Here is an 8,828-nt window from a genome sequence, read left to right as displayed (position 1 = left end):
ACTGGCTGGTTCCTTCTGCCTTGCAATGACTCATGGCTGCCCTTGTTTGAAGGACAGGTGGGCTGCCCCTGTTTAGTGGGACAAGAGGCCTCTTTGGCCACTTGGCAGAATGGAAGTCAAAGATGAGAATGAATAAACCCTGACACTGGTGGCACTGTGCACTTTGCCTAACATCAGTCCATCCACTCCTTCACGGTCCATCCCTGTGAGCTGCTCACCGCAGTCTTCCCATGATTGTTCCATCTGGCAGAAAAGCATGGACATGTGTGCAGTTTTGTCTTGTCTTGGTGAGGCAAACAAGGCCCCAAAGAGAAGAAGGCTGGGAGTAGTGTGACACTGGGAGAGAGGCTGGTGATGGAGAGGAGAGGAGGAAGGACCCTATTGTGGTGCCAGGAGCTGGACTATGTTGCTGCCAAAGAGGGACGAGACCAATGTGGGACATAGGCAAGGTCTGACTACTGAAACAACTCCTTAATAGTGCTTGAAGCCGCCTCAGTGTGCAACACTAATCACACTGTCTATTTGCAATACACATCATCTGGGAAATGAAATGCAAAAATCAGTGGCTTATTGCAAGACAGCATTTGACAAGCAACTGCTAAGAGAAAACTCTGGATGAGCTTTGGGAAGGATAACCTCTGATACACAGCAAAGCAAAGCCATTTCTAGTAAGTATTGGTAATGTGCAACACAAGCCTATAAATTGCTGAAGGAAGTGGAGTGGGACAGTGTACCTCACTCTAAATATCAGGTCTGATTTAAATTTCATTATTAGCAGTAATTTACTTCTCCAATCAGGAAACTCTGAGGGAAGAAATGGCTAAAGTTTTAAAGCACAGCCAAGAACTACCACTGTATAAAGAAATCCTTGCTGTGTATGTACTGAGTTCTGAAGTGGATTTAAATGAATGAACTCTGGCACAGCCTGCTCAGCAATGCATGCAGAAAAGAGTTGGAGGTGTAGAAAATGCCAAATACCTTTCTCATATGCATATTAGACTATTAGTAAAGATAAAATTGTCTTTGTGTCTTTTCAGTTTATAATGTCTCTTTTGCAGTAGTAAGAAACAGCATTGATTATGATTTGCTGTTTTCACTGCTTTGTGTGATTATGTGGAACACGTAAAGAATCACACCCAGAATGGGCACTAAATGGACAGGAATAAGGGGCAAACAAATGAGAAAAGTTTCTATTTTTTGAAGCCAGGGCATTGCTTCTGTGGGGATCGCCTCACTTCTCTATATGGGTGACCCAACAGGGGTCAGAGTGAGGAGAGGGGGATGCCAGTTGATGGGAATTCCCAGAGCCAAAGTGATGTTTCCAGGAACAAGTGGTGTTCCTGGGGCTGGTTTTCTGGTCCTGATGGTATTTGTGCACTTTGGAAACAGTGTTGAACAAAATCATTAAATATGGCAGAGATTATTGCAGTATCTTCTATCCATCTCTAACTTGTAATTAAGGTATTCTGAAGTGTCAGACGAATGGGAACCAGGATGCCAAAGCATGATGCCCCAGATCTCTTGTCTTCTGCAGGCCACCTCTGGAGAGGTCAGACTTCTGTAAATATGAGCATCTGGAATAATTAATGGAGTAAACTTTCATTAAGGCAAACTATAACTTCAGTCACAAACCCCATGCACTGTCCGAATCCAGAACAGGAGGCCAGAATTGCGAAAATCTGAAGGTTCAGCTGAATGCATCAGACACAGACTAAACTGATCCCTGAAAAACCCTGTCATCTGGCTTTGTTCTTGACATACACCCATGGTGCCCATTCAAGACCCATTTCTACAAGCTCAGGTGATCACAGGAGAAGAGAAGCAGCTGGGAATCCAAATTAAGAACTCACTGGAAGGAACATCTCATACAGGACCCTTACAATTTATACCAGGGAAGGCTCAGGGAAACAAGGGTAACTACCAAGCAGACAAAATATGTGCTCTGCTGCTGGAGGGATATGTATTCTTGAAGGGACATATATATATTTTTTTTTTTCCCACTGATGTACTCTGTCCTACTCAGCAAAAGAACCGATGTTCTCTGTGTACATGTATGTGCTCTATGAGTCTGTGTTGATCTGTGTGGCTCGCTCTCTTCACATGTGTGAACATAAGTGTGTACTCGTGCACCCCCTTGGAGCACAAGCTCAGGTTGCTTGTGGCTGGACTTCACCTGAGCTGCTGGATATAGCACTTAATAGCACCATTCTTCACCACCTGCCAGCTATGAGATGTATCCCATATTTCAAGGAAACAGTGCTTCATTCTCCAAATGTGTGATTCTTTCCACAGCAAAAAATTGTCTCAAATCATCAGATGTGCAAAATCTGCATCTGCATTGTTTCTCTTGCCTGGTGTAAAAGCCACATCATGGACATTTTCTATATTACTGACAGGAAATTTGACCTCATGTTCAAACAGGAGCAGCTCTTTGGGAGAAAAGTAGTAGTTTTCCTGGGGGTGTACTTCAGCCTCCACAGATCCTCCAGAGCTGCTAACAGCTGAGAAACACTTTCCAATGAGAAGTGGAGGAATGAGGGTCACTTACCAGTGCAGGTCCCACTCTTCTGCACCTCTGAGGAGAATGGCATGAGGTCACAGAATCTCCTCCTGCCAAGACATCTCCTGCATGCAATGGCATAGCAATGCCTCTCTGTTCTCTCTCAATGCAGGATTTAAAGTACTCAATCTTAAAATATTAATTTGTCTGTCTATTTCTCAGATCCTGGATTTCTACCCTTCATGTGGTGGTTTTCAGAATTTTGTTAGAAAGGCAGTCCTCAGAAATTTCTGACTGATGTCTGTATTAGAGGTATTAAATACACGTACGTACATGTATAGAAGTGCATTCCTACTGCAAGGAAAGAAGGGGAAGATCCTAGGACTTGGCCAAGTCCATAAGGAACAGCCTCTAGAGATGTCACTTTCCAGGTCTTATGTTAGCAATAACTAATACACCTTCTTGTGCTACATGGTGCTGGCAGCTCTCTTTCTATTGTACAGAAATGTAAACAATTATATTAAACCTATTCACTTATTTTGACTTTAACTTACTAAGTAAGCTAAATTAATTGTTGAGTTAAAACAACAAATGCTGTGGATGACTGTTACTACATAAAGGTGGCAGTGCCCAAGACAATTTTTTAACCTGTCTAGTCTGTGCAGGAAAGTGGAAGTAAATAAGTATTTTCTAAAAACTTGCATTGTTCTAATTAATTTTACTCTTTTGCACATGCATGTCTTGCAAAAGAAGGGATGCTGGGGCAGAAAAAGTATCTGACACATGCAAATACATGCTCCTCAAAGGACTGGTAAAAAGGGTCATCAATTCACCCAGTTAATTTTTGGTCTAACTAGGGAAACCTAACGTCCCACTGGACAGCAGCAGTTGCTGCTCATGGAAACCTCCCCTGCATAAAATGAATGGCTTATTTTCAGACTATCAAATCCATTTAACAGGGAGGTGAAATATGCAATTAGTATCATAGAAATGAGCTTCAGTTCATGATACATCTTAATTAGCTATGTAATTTTATTTATGTTCCATTTGTAAAATACAATCTTGTAATTACTGCCTGAATGTTGAGTGAAGTAGGTTTTGGGGGATTTTTAGCCTTGAGTCATAAAGGAAAGAGAAATGTTTGGCAGGTGGGGAGGGAAGTTTTCTGAGGTTAAATGAGGTCTCAGTACACACATGCTACAGCACTAATTGAAAGGCTGTGGATTACGTGTTGGCTTTTGGGTACCAGATCTAATAAACAAATAGAAAATCACAAGTAGTCCAAATAGCTGTTCTGGTGGGATCTGTTCACATAGTATAATTTCTGCTAGGAGATATTTACTTTTCATCTCAGGTAAAGGGGAACAACATAGACCAGATTTTATTTGTCCTGCACCAATCCTGCTTATTTAGGATCAGGATTATTGTTTGATGGAAATCTGTTTCCTGAGATGAGAAATCACGCTTGTTTGTACACAATCCTTTGGGAAGAAGAATGCTTGAAAGACTGCTGTTTGGTGAGGAAAATCTCCATTTCAGATGCATCTATGGGTTTAACCTTTTCCTACTTACTCAGAATGATTATCCATGACTAAACACCTAGTAAATGAAGCAGTCTTGTTGATGTGCCCCCAGGAGCGATCATGGCTTTTTTTGGATTTGATTGGACAGCAGCAACATTTTAGCTTCAGCAGACTCAGACAACCTTAAAATAGTGATGCCGTTGAGGCAGGACGGTGTGAAATTACTCCACATCATAAGGTTTGAGAGTAGAACTCTGATTTATTTCAAATACACCGCTCTTTTTATAAAAAGCTTTGTCCAGACCAATTCTATTGGTCCTGAAGTAAAAACATCTCACACTATTGGTGTGAAGTGAAGGATGCACAGTGGCAGAACTTATCTATAAACTATGTGAACAACAAGAGAGATAAAGAATTATTTACATTCTTTCTCAACTCTTTCCCAGCCTTCTGCCTGGTTAGAAACCTTTGTTTTCTCTCTGACTGAACTGAAAACACCCACAAAATGGGATTCTCAAATTCTCTCAGTGTTACATACGTGACCATGCAGAATGATGAAGAGTGTTTTGTAAAGGGTGAGCAAAGGTAAATCCTGTAGAAAAAAACAAACCTGGGGGAAACCCCCATATTTCACAGTAGATGAGGAAGGGTCATATCTCCAAGGTAGGTGGGTGTCTAACACTGCAGATGATGCAAAATCTCTCTTTCATAAGTACTCAAGAGCACTGCTTAGCTCACTCCTCACAATCCTGCTACATGCTAGCTTGGAAAGAAGCAAATAATAATGGAACTATAAAATCATTTAGGTTGGAAAAGCTCCTTGAGATCAAGTCCAATCATTAAGTCAGCATTGCCAAGGCCACCACCAAACCATGTCTACAAGCGCCACATCTATATATCTTTTAAATCCTTCCAGGGATGGTGATCTATCACTGCCCAGTGAAGCCTCTGCAAGGGCTTCACAGCCCTTTTAATGAAGACTTTTTTCCTGATATCCAAACTAAACCTCCCTTGGCATAATTTAAGGCCATTCCCTCCTAACCTGTCCCTTGGTACTTGGGAGCAGAGTTCAGCCCCTACCTCCCTAGAACTACTTCCATGTAGTTGTAGAAATCGCAGAAGATTAAGAGGATGCAAGTTTGAGAAAGCATTGGTACTTGACAGGCTAAAAAACTTCCCCAGAGTCATTCACAGTTCATAAAGAAATAATGCATTGTAATTCAGAAGAAAGAAGTCACCCAAAGAAGTCAATATCTTACCTTGGGGTTTACTCCCTGGCTTTGTATATGTCATGTTCCTACCTTTATTCAAAGAGGCATTTCATTAGGTTGTAAAAATATTTTCATTTAGAAAAGCTGTCTTGCAAAATTAGTGAGCATGTAAAGTCTTCTAAAACTACTCATGATTACTTAATAGCTGATTAATAATTAAATGATAGCTTGTAATTAATTACAATACAGATAACAATTCCTAGTTCTGTAAAGCAGAAGAGCCAGAATGGATGAGGGAAGTGTCAGCACAACCAGCTACAAATCATGATGCTGCTGATCAGTGTCATCTGTTCTCCACTTGGTCTGTGACTGCCCCTCTCTGGAAGGGACAGTGCCTCCTGGAAAAGGAGCAGAAAAATGCTGGAGATGGAAGCTTTGAGAGCTTCAGCTCTGACATGTGGGTGGTCGGGAAATAACTCCCATTCTGAGGTATCAGCTGGATACACATGTGCAAAGCTGACATTTCATCAGGGCGCATTTGCTGTCAGAAGTCATGCCTTGAGTTCATCAGAGCCCAGGAACTTGGTGGTTCCTAATAGATGGTACTGGAGAACAGTCCTCTGTTGAACCTTCTGCAAAAGAAGAGACTACTGTGTGTACAGTGGCACTGGCATCTTGGAAGGTCCAATTCCAGAAAAATCTAGCTACTGAACCATTTAGTCAACACTATATTGTGATTGAAATGGTGCTGCAGGAAATTGGAGAAATGGTGCTGCAGGAAATTGGAGATCGATGAGTCCTACCTCCTTACTAGGACTTTTTCAGCACAGCCTGGGAGAATGGTTTTCAAGTGGTTAAACAGACCAGAAACCACATGACCTTAGATGTGTTCACTTATAGCTTCAGCATTCCTGCATTGAGTGATATGTCTTCAGAGAAGTTATGCTTTTTAATACATTCAGTAACAAAAGGATGAAGGTGCCTGGGGTAGCCTGGGAGCTATCCAGGGACCAGAGAAACACTAGCTGCACTGCTGGGGAAAAAAGCTGTCTAGCTGGAGGGACAGGTAAGCTGAAGGATCTTAAATGAACATATTTTCTTCTGCTTCTGCAGGCCAGAGCCCTGAGGGCGGCCTGGGGCTGACCCATCCTAGCAGGGCAGAAGCCTACAGATGGCTGGGGACTCTGAGCTCCAGCTCACCAGGAAGTCCAGGAATGTTCTGTCTTTTGCAGAACTCTGAATTTCCAAGCTTGGCTAGAGAGAGAAGCACCCATTAATCACTCCAATTGCCTGGTCTCCATTCCTCCATCTGCCCCCAACCCTTATCTCATTCCGGCTTTTTCCCCTGGAATAGTTCCCCCTCCCACTGACCTTATTTATCTTGCAGTATACCCTGCATAACAGGAAGGTGTGGTCTTCTGCTGTATTCCCAAAGATCTACAGGAGTGGAATAGGACAGAGAAGAGGTGAAAGGCTGATATTTGTCCCAGGATTAAGCCAAGGCTTTCCTCCTTGTCCCAGACATACAGATGGAGGAACAGGACAGTGGCTGTTTGGCTGGTTGCTACATTCCAGCTTGTTGATGACGAAAGAAAATCAGCTGCCTCTGGGCTTGACACGGGCCTGTGAGCTCTTTTCATTAAGGGAAGAAACCAGCTGCTGAGGCCCCCAGGAGAGTCACAGGGTTGCAGAAGAGAGAGGGATAAATGAATTGTGTCACTTTGCAGTGACTTGGAAAGGGATAACAACATATCACAAGCAGCACCTTGGAGATCTTACTGTGCAAATAGGGAAAGAGTGGGGGGCAAGCAAACTGTGGTGATGTCAGTGATCACATCCAAAACCAGAGTTGCCAGCATGTTCCTTGTAAGAAGTTCTCCACCATAATTGCAATTCCAGAGACAAACAGTGCACCTGTATCTAACTCCGGGGAATTTAGGCAACGTCCATTTAGGAAGGTTTGACTGTTTTCTTATATGTGTCAGTGTCTCAAAATGAATTAATATATGGAAAATTATCTGGAGAACATCCTGGTTTTTAATGAATTATTGTGCTCCAGTGCAGATGGGAGTGATGAATAATCAGAATTCCCCCAGAGCAGAATTTGTGAACCCCACTTAGTTCTGTCAGGGAGCAGGAAGGAATTCTCAATACCATAGTGATAATGTCTGCAGATGCCACAGATTAGTGGAGTGTCTGATTTGGTAGATAATTCAAATCTGCAGAGTATGCTGGTTTAACCTGACAAACATATCTTTCACATGATGAAGTGCAAGGTCAGGAAGGTAAGTGCATGAAATGTTCTCAGACTTGTAAGAAGGAGGGAAGTTGAGTCACCATTCCTGAAGTTATTTAAAAGTTTTGTGGACTTGATATTTGGAGACATGGGTTAGATGTGGCCTTTGTAGTGCTTGGGAAACTCTGTTCTGAGTACCACAGCAAAGTAAAGTGTTTCAGAGTCAGGAAATAAGTATACAAACTAGACATACTTGTAAGTCTCCTAGAATAACTCACAGCCTGGAAACTTTACTTGATTTCAAAAACTGAAGGAGGAGCAGCCCCTTTGGTTGTTCCAAGGGTCAGATTGAAAACAACTTGACCTATCTGGTCTGAAAAGCTTGTGCTTTGAGCACAAGGCTGCAATCTGGCAAAGAGCTCCTGCACTGAGCAGAGACACAATGGGAATCAAGAATTGTGTTGGGCAAAGACAGGATATCTTGAACACATTTAAGTTGGGGGGGTAAGTGAAAACTGAATCCTTAGCAGAAAGTGAGTTTTTTGCTGTTGACTCTTCTAGGTGTAGCTTTGAAAGACAAATTCGGTGCTGGCCTTGGACTTACTGAGAAAGGCTGATGGTACAAAGCGCTCTCATTCTGGGAGACAGGGCAGATGATGTAGTGTCTCCTCTGGCCTTGCCACCTCAGGTACTATGCATTGAATTTCAATAACAGTGCAATAAAACCTGTGAAGATTTGGGGTGGAGGTCCTGCAGCATCACCTTCACTCCTGGGTTAGGATTGAGAGAGAATGTTTTCCCTAAATATTGGAAACAATCATTCTATTTTGACTTCTAAAGTGCAGAACAAACATGGTAGTTAGAAGCCTTGGAAACAGAAGCTGGAAGGCTGAATAAATGTGCCATGTTGCTCTGCTGCAACATCTTAGATGAATTCCACTGCAGAACAGACCTGTCCTGGGAAGGTTCATGTTTGGAGTCCATAGGTGTATCTGTCTGGCAGAGACTGACCTCCAGCAGCTCCTACAGGGGAGGCTCTGTGTGCACAGACCTTGGCCCCTGGACACCTGTATAATTGCTTTAAACCTCTTCTTTGGGTCAATAAATCCCTACCAACTATTTTCTAAAAAGGGAAGTACACAGGTGACAAACTGCTTACAGTAGAAATAATGTGAATATTAAGTTAATCAAAGCATTCACGTTGGAAGGGATTAAAAGAGGGAAGGGGGGAAAAAAGCCAGCTCGTAACAAGCAATCCATGTCACTTTTTTCCCTCCTGTGTACTCTTGCTCTGTCCCATTTGTCTAGCAGTAATCTACATTTCAAATTATTACATGGGAAACTGAAGTGGTAGTGAC

Source organism: Lonchura striata, chromosome Z (assembly GCF_050655825.1).
Source record: "Lonchura striata isolate lonStrDom1 chromosome Z, ASM5065582v1, whole genome shotgun sequence".
NCBI classification, from domain to species: Eukaryota; Metazoa; Chordata; class Aves; order Passeriformes; family Estrildidae; genus Lonchura; species Lonchura striata.
Note: the sequence above shows the minus strand (reverse complement) of the source record.